Raw genomic sequence first — 11,641 nt, 5'->3', positions numbered from 1 at the left:
GTTCTCACCCCTCTTCTAATAAGCTTTGCCCTTCATCAGATGCTGATTAATGTAAAATCTCATAACTTGAAAAAGATGCAGCAAAAGGAAACTATGGAGTGTTTATTCATAAATGAGATATCCACAACACACGCCTCTTTTTACCCAAAACTCAACTATTCAGTGATCATCAACAATAAAGGGTGGAAAGATTGTAGGGCCAGAAGTAGTTGAAGATTGCTGTAAGGGGGAGAATACGTTTGATTAAGAGATGCATCCCTTGATAGGCTCTCCTTGCTGCAGCAGATGGCCATTCACCCACACACATAACTGACAGCACTAAGTGAACCCCGTGGGCTGATAAGCAGAGCACATAAAGTTGGGATGGGAAAGTGGTGCCAAGGGGTAGAGGAGGAGTCAGAGATAGTTTGAACAATACACATTGTATGCATTTATGAGATGATCAAATAAATTAAAAACCACAAACAATAGAATTTTATCAATCAGAAAAAAAATCCACATCCTCAATGGTGAGCAGGTGTAATTAATGGTTGTCAGATCACAGACTATATTAGTGTCACTACATCATGATTTCAGTAATACACAGGCAGATGGATCCAGTCAGAAACCAAGATAAAGTAGATTTGGAGCTAGAGAGATGGCTTAGTAGTTACGAATGCTTGTAGATCTTGCTGAAGACCAGAGTTTGGTTTCCAACACTTATATGGAGCAGCTCACAATCATCTATAACTCTAGCAGTAGGGGATTTGATGCCTCTTCTGGCTGTCACAGGCATTGTATGCACATACATCATATAATCATACAGACAAAGACATCAACACAAATGAATACATACATATACACATATACCTACACATACACAGAGGGAGGGAGGGAGGGAGGAAGAGAGAGAGAGAGAGAAAGAGAGAGAGAGAGAGAGAGAGAGAGAGAGAGAGAGAGAGAAATCCTTAAATGACAAAATAAGCTTTATTAAACTGTAGAATTTGTTGCATTTGTGTGGCAAAATTAAGTGAAGTCTGACACAAAAATAAGTTGATAGTTTTAAAATATGTTTTAAATTGAGAACCCAGTATGAGACAAAAGAAATCTTCATTCAAATGGTTGACCATGGGTGTAGCCCAAGTGATTCCCAAAACAACATAGATTACTTATTTAGGCCTTGGTTTCCTCTCAGTAGGTGAGAGTGGGCTCCTACTGCTGAAGACACCACATACTTAGGATATAGGTCTCAGATGACTTAAGCTGGATCTGACTTGAAAGCCTCTTTCATGTACTCTAGCTTCCATGGTTCCAGAAAAGTTTATTATGCAAGCTGCCAAGGGAAGAAAGCAATTCAACAGTCCTCTCTAGCTGCAACACATGAACCCTAACAATTTACCAGCAAGGCAAGATGTGCATAAAGGCCCTGAAAAGAGGGCAAGGTCTTGACTTTCGTAGAAAATCTACTATGCCTACTTTGATACATTACCAGCATTTCTTACTACATTCTAAATCTTATCCTTAAAGCCATGGATAAGTTAAAGATTTTAAAGAGACAGGGTAATATAGGATGAGGGCAAGGGAGATTTCTGCTGGTGTTTATGTATTACTGCTTTTGTTTCTGTTTCTGAGACAGAGTCTTCCTATGCAGCAAAGATGGGCTTCCATCCTATGAACCTTTTGTCTCAGCCTTCTTGGATTTTGACTATCAGTGAATCCATTCCTCCTTCCTGCCTTCAAGAGAGACCTTATAAAATACCTTTTACTTTATATATTTAAGGAATAAAATATAATGGTAGAAGTGGGCCTGGTGGAAAAGCCTGTGATTTAAGCAGTCAGGAGGTAGAGACCAACACTGTCTCAAGTCACCAAAGCTAAAGTAAACTACATCAAAACAAAACCAGGGAAATATAGAATCTGCTTGTAGTAAAATGGTTACATTAGTTAACTAAACAGATGAACATTACCGAAGTTTAATAGTTTCCCATTATCCCTGTGCAATGAGTAATTACAGCGTCTCCATTTTGCAAAGGGCTTGAGCACAACACTCCACTATCAAGGAGAGTTGTGCAACATCTGTTCACCCTCTGTGTTTGTGGTCTTGAAGCCTATGACCCACAGGGTCCCTTTCCTCCCAACCACAACTTAAGAACCCCTGATCTCTAGAGAGATGGCTGTCAAAGGAAGTGAACTTCACATCTTTCAGAAGACCACATGGGACTTAGAAACACTATTGAGGAAAGTGGTCATCTCTGTGTTATTTTCAATAACCCATTCCCATTTTATTATCAGATCTTAGTTCACCCAAGAAAAAAAATCAACACATTTAAATATTAATCATTCTGAGCAACCGACTCCTGATTCAAAAAACCCTTGCATCTATTAATAGAACAGATAATGAAGCCCTTTTTGTGAAACCCATGAGCAGGCTGATTAATACGTTTCACATGTTATTGAGAGAGATGAAAGCGAAGGATAATAACTGCATGATGAAGTGATTGCTTCAGCTTCGTGGGATTATTGTTTTGCTCCTCGCTGCTAATATCCAGATACACAAAGTGCTAACATCTCATGCACAGTTATGAAATGTCTGGATTGTTTAAAAAATTCATCTTTAGTTTTATGCATTTTCTAGAATTCTTTCTGTTTTGCAGGAAGCAGTTCTTGGGTGAGCTAACTCGTTTGGGATTTGGGATTGCTGCTTCACTCTGAGATGTCTGGGTAGTTAACAGCCTGGCTTACCCTTTACCTTGAAAAGCTTGTCTTTTTTTTTTTTCACTTGTTAATAGATAATTTTATTACTTTAAATGATATTTAAAATGTATATATTCATTTTGAAAGACCCAACAAAGTTTTCATTTCTGACAGCCCAATTTCTTCTTTTTGGTTCTTAGCACATACTCTAAATTTTTCATTTGGATTAGACATTTCATGATCCAGAAAGAGTCATGAATTAAAGCCCTATGGCCTTTTTTTCCAGTCACCGGCCTTACCAGTGTTTTACATCTTCTGTGTATCCCAATTATTTTCTTTTTATGACATATTTTTAATATTAATAGTAATTTAAAATTTTTATATCAATTCTTCCCACTCTTATATCCAGGCAACCTTTAGTTTCATAATGTGTTTATTTTTTTATACAATCATGCACATTTTGTCTGATTTATTCATTCCTCTTGATAATCCACAGGAATGGTATTTATTTTTCTCCTTGTGTAAAAGTTCATGTGCTTTAAGTTATTTCATATTTGTGGAGTTTTGAAAATTTAAACAGGAGCCAAATTTTTCTAGTTTCAAACACAGTTTAATTAATATTCTCTCTCTCTCTCTCTCTCTCTCTCACACACACACACACACACACACACACACACTTTCAGGCCATTTTTGCAATCTATTTGTAATTACACCTTGCAAATATAATAGTTCCTTATTTTCAACTCTTACATCATAATCATACAATCTCAGTGGAAATGGCTCGCTGAGATCACTGGTGGCTGGGGCGTTTTCAGGATTTCCTTCCACACCATGTGCTGCGTGCCCCCTATCAGTCACCTCTATCTGACTCTGCCTGTTTCCTTGCACCCTCACTTCATCTCCTTGAATTGCTCCAGCATCACATTTCTTTCCAGTGATTCTCAACCTTTAACGAGTTCCTCATGTTGTGGTGACCGCCCCCCCCCCCACCAACCATAAAATTCTTGCTCTTTCATAACTGTAATTTCGTTACTGTTCTGAATCACAAAGCAAACACCTGTGTTTTCCAATGGTCTTAGGTGATCCTCGTGAAGGGGTCTTTCACCCTGACAGGAGTTGGGATGCACAGGTTGAGAGCTACTGGCATTTTTAGTGCCCTATACCTCCCTCCCTGGTATTTTAAATGACATTGCTGGTTTTTTTTTTTTTTTTTTTGTCCTGTTGTTCCAAGTTTACACAAATTTTTATGATTCACCTCTGCATTGCAGAGCTTTGAGCCTTGGGGGGGATTTATGAATCCTAGGTAAGAATCCAGGCATAGTTGAAGATGGTCCCATCTGTATCTTCATTTCTAAGAACAAATCTTAGCCATTTTCTCCTATGAATCTTGCTTACCACCTGTATTCTACATCTTAACTGTAATTCCATTTATCATTCACCCATTTCTCTACACAAGCATTATAAAGATAAGTTATATTCTTTGCTATATTTTACCATAAGTTTATATTTAGTTCTAATTCATTTGACAGAATATTCTATTAATATGTGGATTATATTAATATGATTTTAAAACGAGCATGTGCTTTTCTTTTTAAGTTTCAGCCTTAAAACAGTTAATGATAATGTAGCCATGTGTGTGGGTCTGCATCTTGCCTTACTGCTGGATGTTGGAAAAGATTAAAAAAAAAAAAATCTAAAATCTAACCCAATCCATGTTTCTCAGGGTGAGAAACAGCAGGGGGCTAAGACTAGGCTGTGGTTCTCAAACCCCTTTGCACTTAGCATCTGCCACTGGGAACCATGAAGTGCTGGGAACCAGGTCTCATCTTCCTGTGTACCCAGACACCATTGAGAACCATGAAGAGTTGGGAAGGGGGGTTCCTGAGATGAGCTGAGGTGGTGATGGAGGTATCCTGTTTAGCTCAGGGTGAGTGCCAGGAGTCCACACAGGCTGGAAGAGAGACCCTCTGCTAGAGACTTAGGCATTGCTCTGTATGATAAAGGCCTCCCCCTGCACTGTGGTCCTTGATGAAGGAGACAGTCCTTGCTTGTCCAACCTGTTTATTCATATTGCATAAGGATGCACACAATATAGTCAGGGTAAACTAGAGATTAAATACCTTTTGCAGGAAGGAATGCCCAGGAAGGGAAGCTCATTGGCTAGACACTAGATATCTCAATAGCATGGAGAACTCTGGGGTTTTATGCTATGTGACCAGTTGTCCTGGGTCTCTTAGTGGGATGTCATGGTCATATGCTTCAGGACAAGAACCTGGTCAGGAGCTGATTTAAACACCTACCTTTATCAATTTTTATCAGTTATGAAATTCACATTGTTTTTAATCTTCTCTACATTGCCAGTTCTGTCTGGTGGCACGGTTCCACTTTCCCCACACATGTGCACCTGGATTGTAGGTCTTCTGCAATGGCTTTTAGACTTAGGATTTTTTCCTGAGGAGCTGTTCTTAAAACCACAGCTATGGAGGCCGTTCAGTAGTGATGTAAGAAGTGGCTTACTACACTGTGACTAAGATACCTGTGAAGGCACAGGGACCAGATGAGATTCATGACTGCTCTAGGCAGAAGGAGAGTTCCATGTTAGAAAGTGAGAAGATAACTGCCAGAGGAACATGCATTCTAAACAAATGTACTCATATTTCATGCCTTGTGACAGGCTGTCGTGCTCTTTAAAAACGCAGAGAATAGAAATGGGATCAAACGGCTTGGCCTTTCACCATGCCTGCTTCCTCAGTCTACAATGCTTAGAGAGTTACCCTTTCATCACCACACAGCCCATGGGCATGCTCTTCTACTGTCACTTCCTCTTGTGCTGTTTCCCCCTGGGTCTCTTAGAACCTTTTAGCTGTTGGCACACTGGGTTTGTTCTGCCTCTGTTCTCTCTCTCTTCCTCCTAGTTGATGATAAGTTATTTGGTATTGTTGGTTTACCACTTCTGTATCTCCACTACCCTAGTGATTCTGTGCAATAATAGAAGTTCCTAACAAATGCTTGCTGAATTGAAATAATGCAATGAACATTGGATCAGTGATTTGATAGTGTAAGAAGTTTTGTCATATACTTCCACAGAAAATACTGAAAGAAAGCATTTGTTAAGCTTCATCCATAATGCTTTCAATACTTTGTTAGCCCTCATTTTCAAAATGTAAGTTTTTCAAAGCTAAACACATTTATTCTGATGATGAAATAAAAACAAATCATATCTCTCTACCTGGCTGTGCCACACATTGCATAATGTATTTATCAATTAAGCTATTGTCTTCCAGGATAAACTAGCATGATGCTGATTTGTGAATGTAAGACATCACACACAGTTCTCAAGCCAAATTTCCAGGAACCTTCCCAGATTCTGTGCTGCTCCTCTCTCCATATAACTCTATGAAGCCAGTTCAAGGAAAATTCAACAGGTAGACCCTTTATCTTCACAGGAAGTGTGCTAATTGTGTGTCTTTCATGTCCACATTGAGCCTTTAGATACAACCTGATTCTTTTGCCTTTTGCTTCTTCATGTAGTTCTTTGTTTAATATTTTTAAAAAACATGTTTTTTTAAATTATTTTTAAAATCATAATATAATTATATCATTTTTCTCTTTTCTATCCTCCCTCTAAATCCTCCCATGTATGCCCTCTGAAATTATACATACATATAAGTAATATTATATGGACCAAGTTGGTTGTATTTATATATTTAGAAGTATGTGTGTGAGAGTGTATGTTTGTGTGTGTGTAACAACAATTAAAAAAAGAAGACATGATTTTTCTTCAATCTCATACTGCAACAAGATACATCCATGACTACAGCAGCTACTGCTCAACCTCAGTTATGGCTGGCATCACTTTAGCTTGACCTTCTGATTCCTACAACCTGTTCTGCCCACTTCCCTTTGTATATTGTTCAACATCCCTGCTTCCTTCCTTCATTATTATCTCACTTCCTGTGCCTCGTGAAGTCAAGAATGCCATGTCTACTAGTCATAGGAAGTGAGTGATACACTGATCCCTTTGTCTTATTATCATTCATGTCTATTTTCCCCAGCAATGGTATGGCAAATCTATACGTCAGCACAACATGGATTTAGAATTCAGATGTCTTATTTCACATACCATATTCTGGCACAATTGTCTAACCGCATCATGCCACTGCTGCTTTCCTTTAGTTTTCATACAACTAAGCTGAAGATCTTACCAGTATTTAATTTCTACAGAAATGAGAGGAGAAATTGATAGACAAGAAGCTTGGAGTAAAGGTTACTTTATCCAATGATCTACAATTTAAAGATGGCATGACATTTCTCAAACAAAGATCAGATTATTATCTTTTTAACTTGCCTCTTGTCCTGGATAGTAAGTATGAGTGAGTTTATTCTGCACCTGTATGGACTTTGATCACACTTTGCATAAGGTAATAATAAAGTTACATCAATAAAAAGCCATGCAAAGGTGTTGTATAGATGAAAAAATTATTTTTCTGTTTTTTTGATTCAATCTTCTTTAATATTTCAGTTGTGTGACATTCCACAGGAGCTCAGAGTCTGTTTCTACTGTGAAAATAAAAAAAAATCCATTGCTTTTGTATGAGGCAGTTTGCTTTTATATATTTTATTAAGAGAATAAACTTGAAGTGTTATTTCTTCAGTAGGCGAGAAGAGGCAAGGAACATCTTTTTCAGGTTTATAACAACTATAAAATTTGAAAACCTTGACAGTACATACTTTATATACTATTAGAGAGTGATTTCATGAATCATTAGGATGGACAGGTTTATCAAATACTATTAAGAACGATAATCACAACTGAAAAGAACTTTTTGTGCAATTGTTTTTAAATGATTTACCTGTCACTATATGTTAGCCAGAACTATTTTGTTGTTCGAATCATGACACTGATAAAGATAAAGCCTTCAGCCTGTGTGCCACAGATAATGTAAAAGACAGTCAGGATTCCATTACCAGAACAAATCCTAACTCAGACTGCTGCTGCTTTTGAGCAAAGATGAGGAAAACTGGCTTTATGAGTCTTCTTGCCTTCAGGTCAAGTTCTAAGGAAGAAATATAAAATTAAAAAGGAGCTGTCTAGTAGTCTTTCACAGCAACAGGAAAATGTGTACTTTTATGTAAGGGGAGCCTTGCTCAATGGATGACATTGAATTATAAGGTTTCTCAGTTTGATAACAATAGCAGGGAGGCCAGTGTGAGAATGGGTTCTGGGCATTCAGTCTCCTCTCACTGATCACTGAGATGACTCACCAGACTTGAAGATGTGAAGGAAAGTCTTTCATTGCTTTGGAAATTGGAAAGAGGTACATACTTTTCAGAATGTAAAATAATTTGTTCTACTTTTGTCAAAGGACATAAATGAAAGTCCAGAGAAGTGGCAAGTCAGCTTTTCCAAGCATAGCAATGAGTCCCAGGAGGACTTGTGGGAAAATTCTGCATCTACACCTCTGGGGGCCCCCGGAGCAGCATCTCCTGCTCCCTCTCACACTCCAGGGAAGAGGGCAGAGCTCTGACTCACATGGCACAAATATCATACAGGGGAGATAGATTTATCTGTGCCTAACACACACGGCCTGAGAGAAAGCTTTCCTAGACATGCCTCATTGAATCTTCAGATGTTATGATCAAGTGACAGCCAATGTTTCTTGGTATCAGTAAACAGCTATCAGTGGGGCCTTCTCAAAACACTTTAAAATAACTATGGCACATAAGTGAAAACTGCAGACATGTACAGCTATAGTTTTGCAAACAGGCAAAAGTGAAGTGACGCATGCTGAGTCTAATGCTGCATAGCTGTCTCTGAAAACTCACAGTGCTCAAGACTTACAGTTTCTAGAGGAAAGAAGACAAATGTTGGAAAAACAAGGTTCTTCTATACACTAATATCTACAAGGCATTGGGCTTCATTGCATTATCTATTACCATTTCTTCAATGAAAGATCTCTAAGATGAAAATCATAGGTGTTCACCCCAAAGAACAGGAATGCCAGTATGCATATGAAAAGATATTTGCCTTGTAACATCCCTAAAACTTACTTACTGATTTCATGCTGTCTATGTATTTATTTGGGTTTATCAGAAAAATAGAACCATTAAGATCAATTAGATATTTGTAATTCTTTATGTTAACAACTATACCTATGCTACATTTACAGATAGAAGGTTGTGAATATATTCACAGAAGAATATATATATGTATACACACACACACACACATATATATTATGATTGTTGAGGTAGAGAATACAAGTATCTTTAGTTGGCAAGTTGGAGCGTCAGGTGACACACAGTTTATTTTGAGTCTGAATCGAAAAATCAAGGACTTAAACCAAAGACAGAAAGGTACAGATGAAAAACTTTTCATTTTGAGTATTATCTTTGAATAATGAGCTATAGTCTATCCACACTTGGAAGAGCAATTGCCTTTAGTCAGCCTAGTGACTGAAGCATTGATGTCATGCAGAACATCTTAATCCATATAATTAGACATAATATTTAACCAAGTATCTAGATACTTGTGGTTTGGCTAAGTTGACATCTAAAATTAAATATTATCATCTTTGATCTAGAGAAAAGCATATGACTACAGCATGCTTAGAAGAGCAGTTAGGTCCAGGAGCAGTCACAGTTGCAGGGTAAAACAATCACAAGACAGGCTTTGGAATGCATTGAGAGGAATTGGGATCCTGGGTCTGCTTCCCTCACTAGCTGTGTGCTCTTGGCTACTATTTCCTAGGTCAACACCTGGGTTTGGTGAAGAATACTCTAAGAATGATGGGTATGACTGTCATATTCACACAGTTAAGAAGGTTGGCTGCTGGTTTGTTATAGATTGTTCTTATTATGTTAGGTACGGGCCTTTAATTCCTGATCTTTTCATGACTTTTATCATGAAAGGGTGTTGGATTTTGTCAAATGCTTTGTCAGCATCTAACAAGATGTCGATGTGATTTTTGTCTTTAAGTTTGTTTATATAGTGGATTACGTTGATGGATTTCCATATATTAAACCATCCCTGAATCTCTGGGATGAAGCCTACTTGGTCATGATGGATGATCGGTTTGATGTGTTCTTGGATTCGGTTTACAAGGATTTTATTGAGTATTTTTGCATTGATATTCATAAGGGAAATTGGTCTAAGTTTTCTTTCTTTGTTGGATCTTTGTGTGGTTTAGGTATCAGAGTAATTGTGGCTTCATAGAATGAATTGGGTAGAGTACCTTCTGTTTCTATTTTGTGAAATAGTTTGAGGAGAGTTGGCATTAGGTCTTCTTTGAAGGTCTTATAGAACTCTGCAGTAAACCCATCTGGTCCTGGGCTTTTTTTGGCTGGGAGACTATTAATGAATGCTCCTATTTCTTTAAGGGGAATGGAACTGTTAAGATCATGAATCTGATCCTAATTTAACTTTGGTACCTGGTATCTGTCTAGGAAATTGTCCATTTCATCCAGGTTTTCCAGTTTTGTTCAGTATAGCCTTTTGTAGCAGGATCTGATGATGTTTTAGATTTCCTCAGGATCTGTTGTTATGTCTTCTTTTTCATTTCTGATTTTGTTAATTAGGATACTGTCCCTGTGCCCTCCTGTTAGTCTGGCTAAGGGTTTATCTATCTTGTTGATTTCCTCAAAGAACCAGCTCCTGGTTTGGTTGGTTCTTTGAATAGTTCTTTTTTTCCCACTTGGTTGATTTCAGCCCTAAGTTTGATTATTTTCTGCTGTCTATTCCTCTTGGGTGAATTTGCTTCCTTTTGTTCTAGAGCTTCTACGGGTGCTGACAGACTGCTCATGTATGCTCTCTCTAGTTTCTTTTTGGAGACTCTCAGGGCTATGAGTTTTCCTCTTAGAAATGCTTTCATTGTGTCCCATAAGTTTGGTATGTTGTGGTTTCATTTTCATTAAACTCTAAAAAGTCTTTAATTTCTTTCTTATTTCTTCCTTGACCAAGTTATCATTGTGTAGAGTATTGTTCTTCTTCTACGTGGATGTTGGCTTTCGATTATTAATGTTGTTATTGAAGATCAGCCTTAGTCCATGGTGATCTGATAGGATGCATGGTATTATTACAATATTTTTGTATCTGTTGAGTCTTGTTTTGTGACCAATTATATGGTCAGTTTTGGAGAAGGTACCATGAGGNGCTGAGAAGAAGATATATCCTTTTGTTTTAGGATAAAATGTTCTGTAGATATCTGTTAAATCCAGTTGGTTCATCACTTCTGTTAGTTTCACTGTGTCTCTGTTTAGATTTTGGTTCCAGGATCTGTCCATTAATGATAGTGGGGTGTTAAATTCTCATAGTATTTTTCTGTGCACTGCGATGTGTGCTTTGAGCTTTACTAAAGCTTCTTTCATGAATGTGGATGCCCTTGCATTTGGAACATAGATGTTCAGAATTGAGAGTTCAACTTGGATGATTTTACCTTGGATGAGTATGAAGTGTCCCTCCTTATCTTTTTTGATAACTTTATGTTGAAAATCGATTTTATTCGATATTAGAATGGCTACTCCAGCTTGATTCTTGTGACCATTTGCTTGGAAAATTGTTTTCCAGACTTTTACTCTGAGGTAGTGTTTGTCTTTATCCCTGAGTTGAGTTTCCTGTATGCATTAAAATGTTGGGTCCTGTTTATGTAGCCAGACTCTTAGTTTATGTCCTTTTATTGGTGAATTGAATGCATTGATATTAAGAGGTATTAAGGAAAAATAATTGTTGCTTCCTGTTATTTTTGTTGTAGAGTGGAATTCTGTTCTATGGCAATCTTCTTTTAGGTTTGTTGAAGAATTACTTTCTTGCTTTTTCTAGGGCATAGTTTCCCTCTTTTTATTGGGCTTTTCCCTTTATTATCCTTTGAAGGGCTGGATTCATGGAAAGATATTGTGTGAATTTAGTTTTGTCATGGAATACTTTGGTTTCTCCATCTATGGTAATTGAGAGTTTAGCTGGGTATAGTAG

This window comes from Mus caroli, chromosome 11, assembly GCF_900094665.2.
Source record: "Mus caroli chromosome 11, CAROLI_EIJ_v1.1, whole genome shotgun sequence".
Taxonomy (NCBI): Eukaryota; Metazoa; Chordata; class Mammalia; order Rodentia; family Muridae; genus Mus; species Mus caroli.
The sequence above is the reverse complement of the archived record's forward strand: the minus strand, read 5'-3'. Positions refer to the sequence as shown.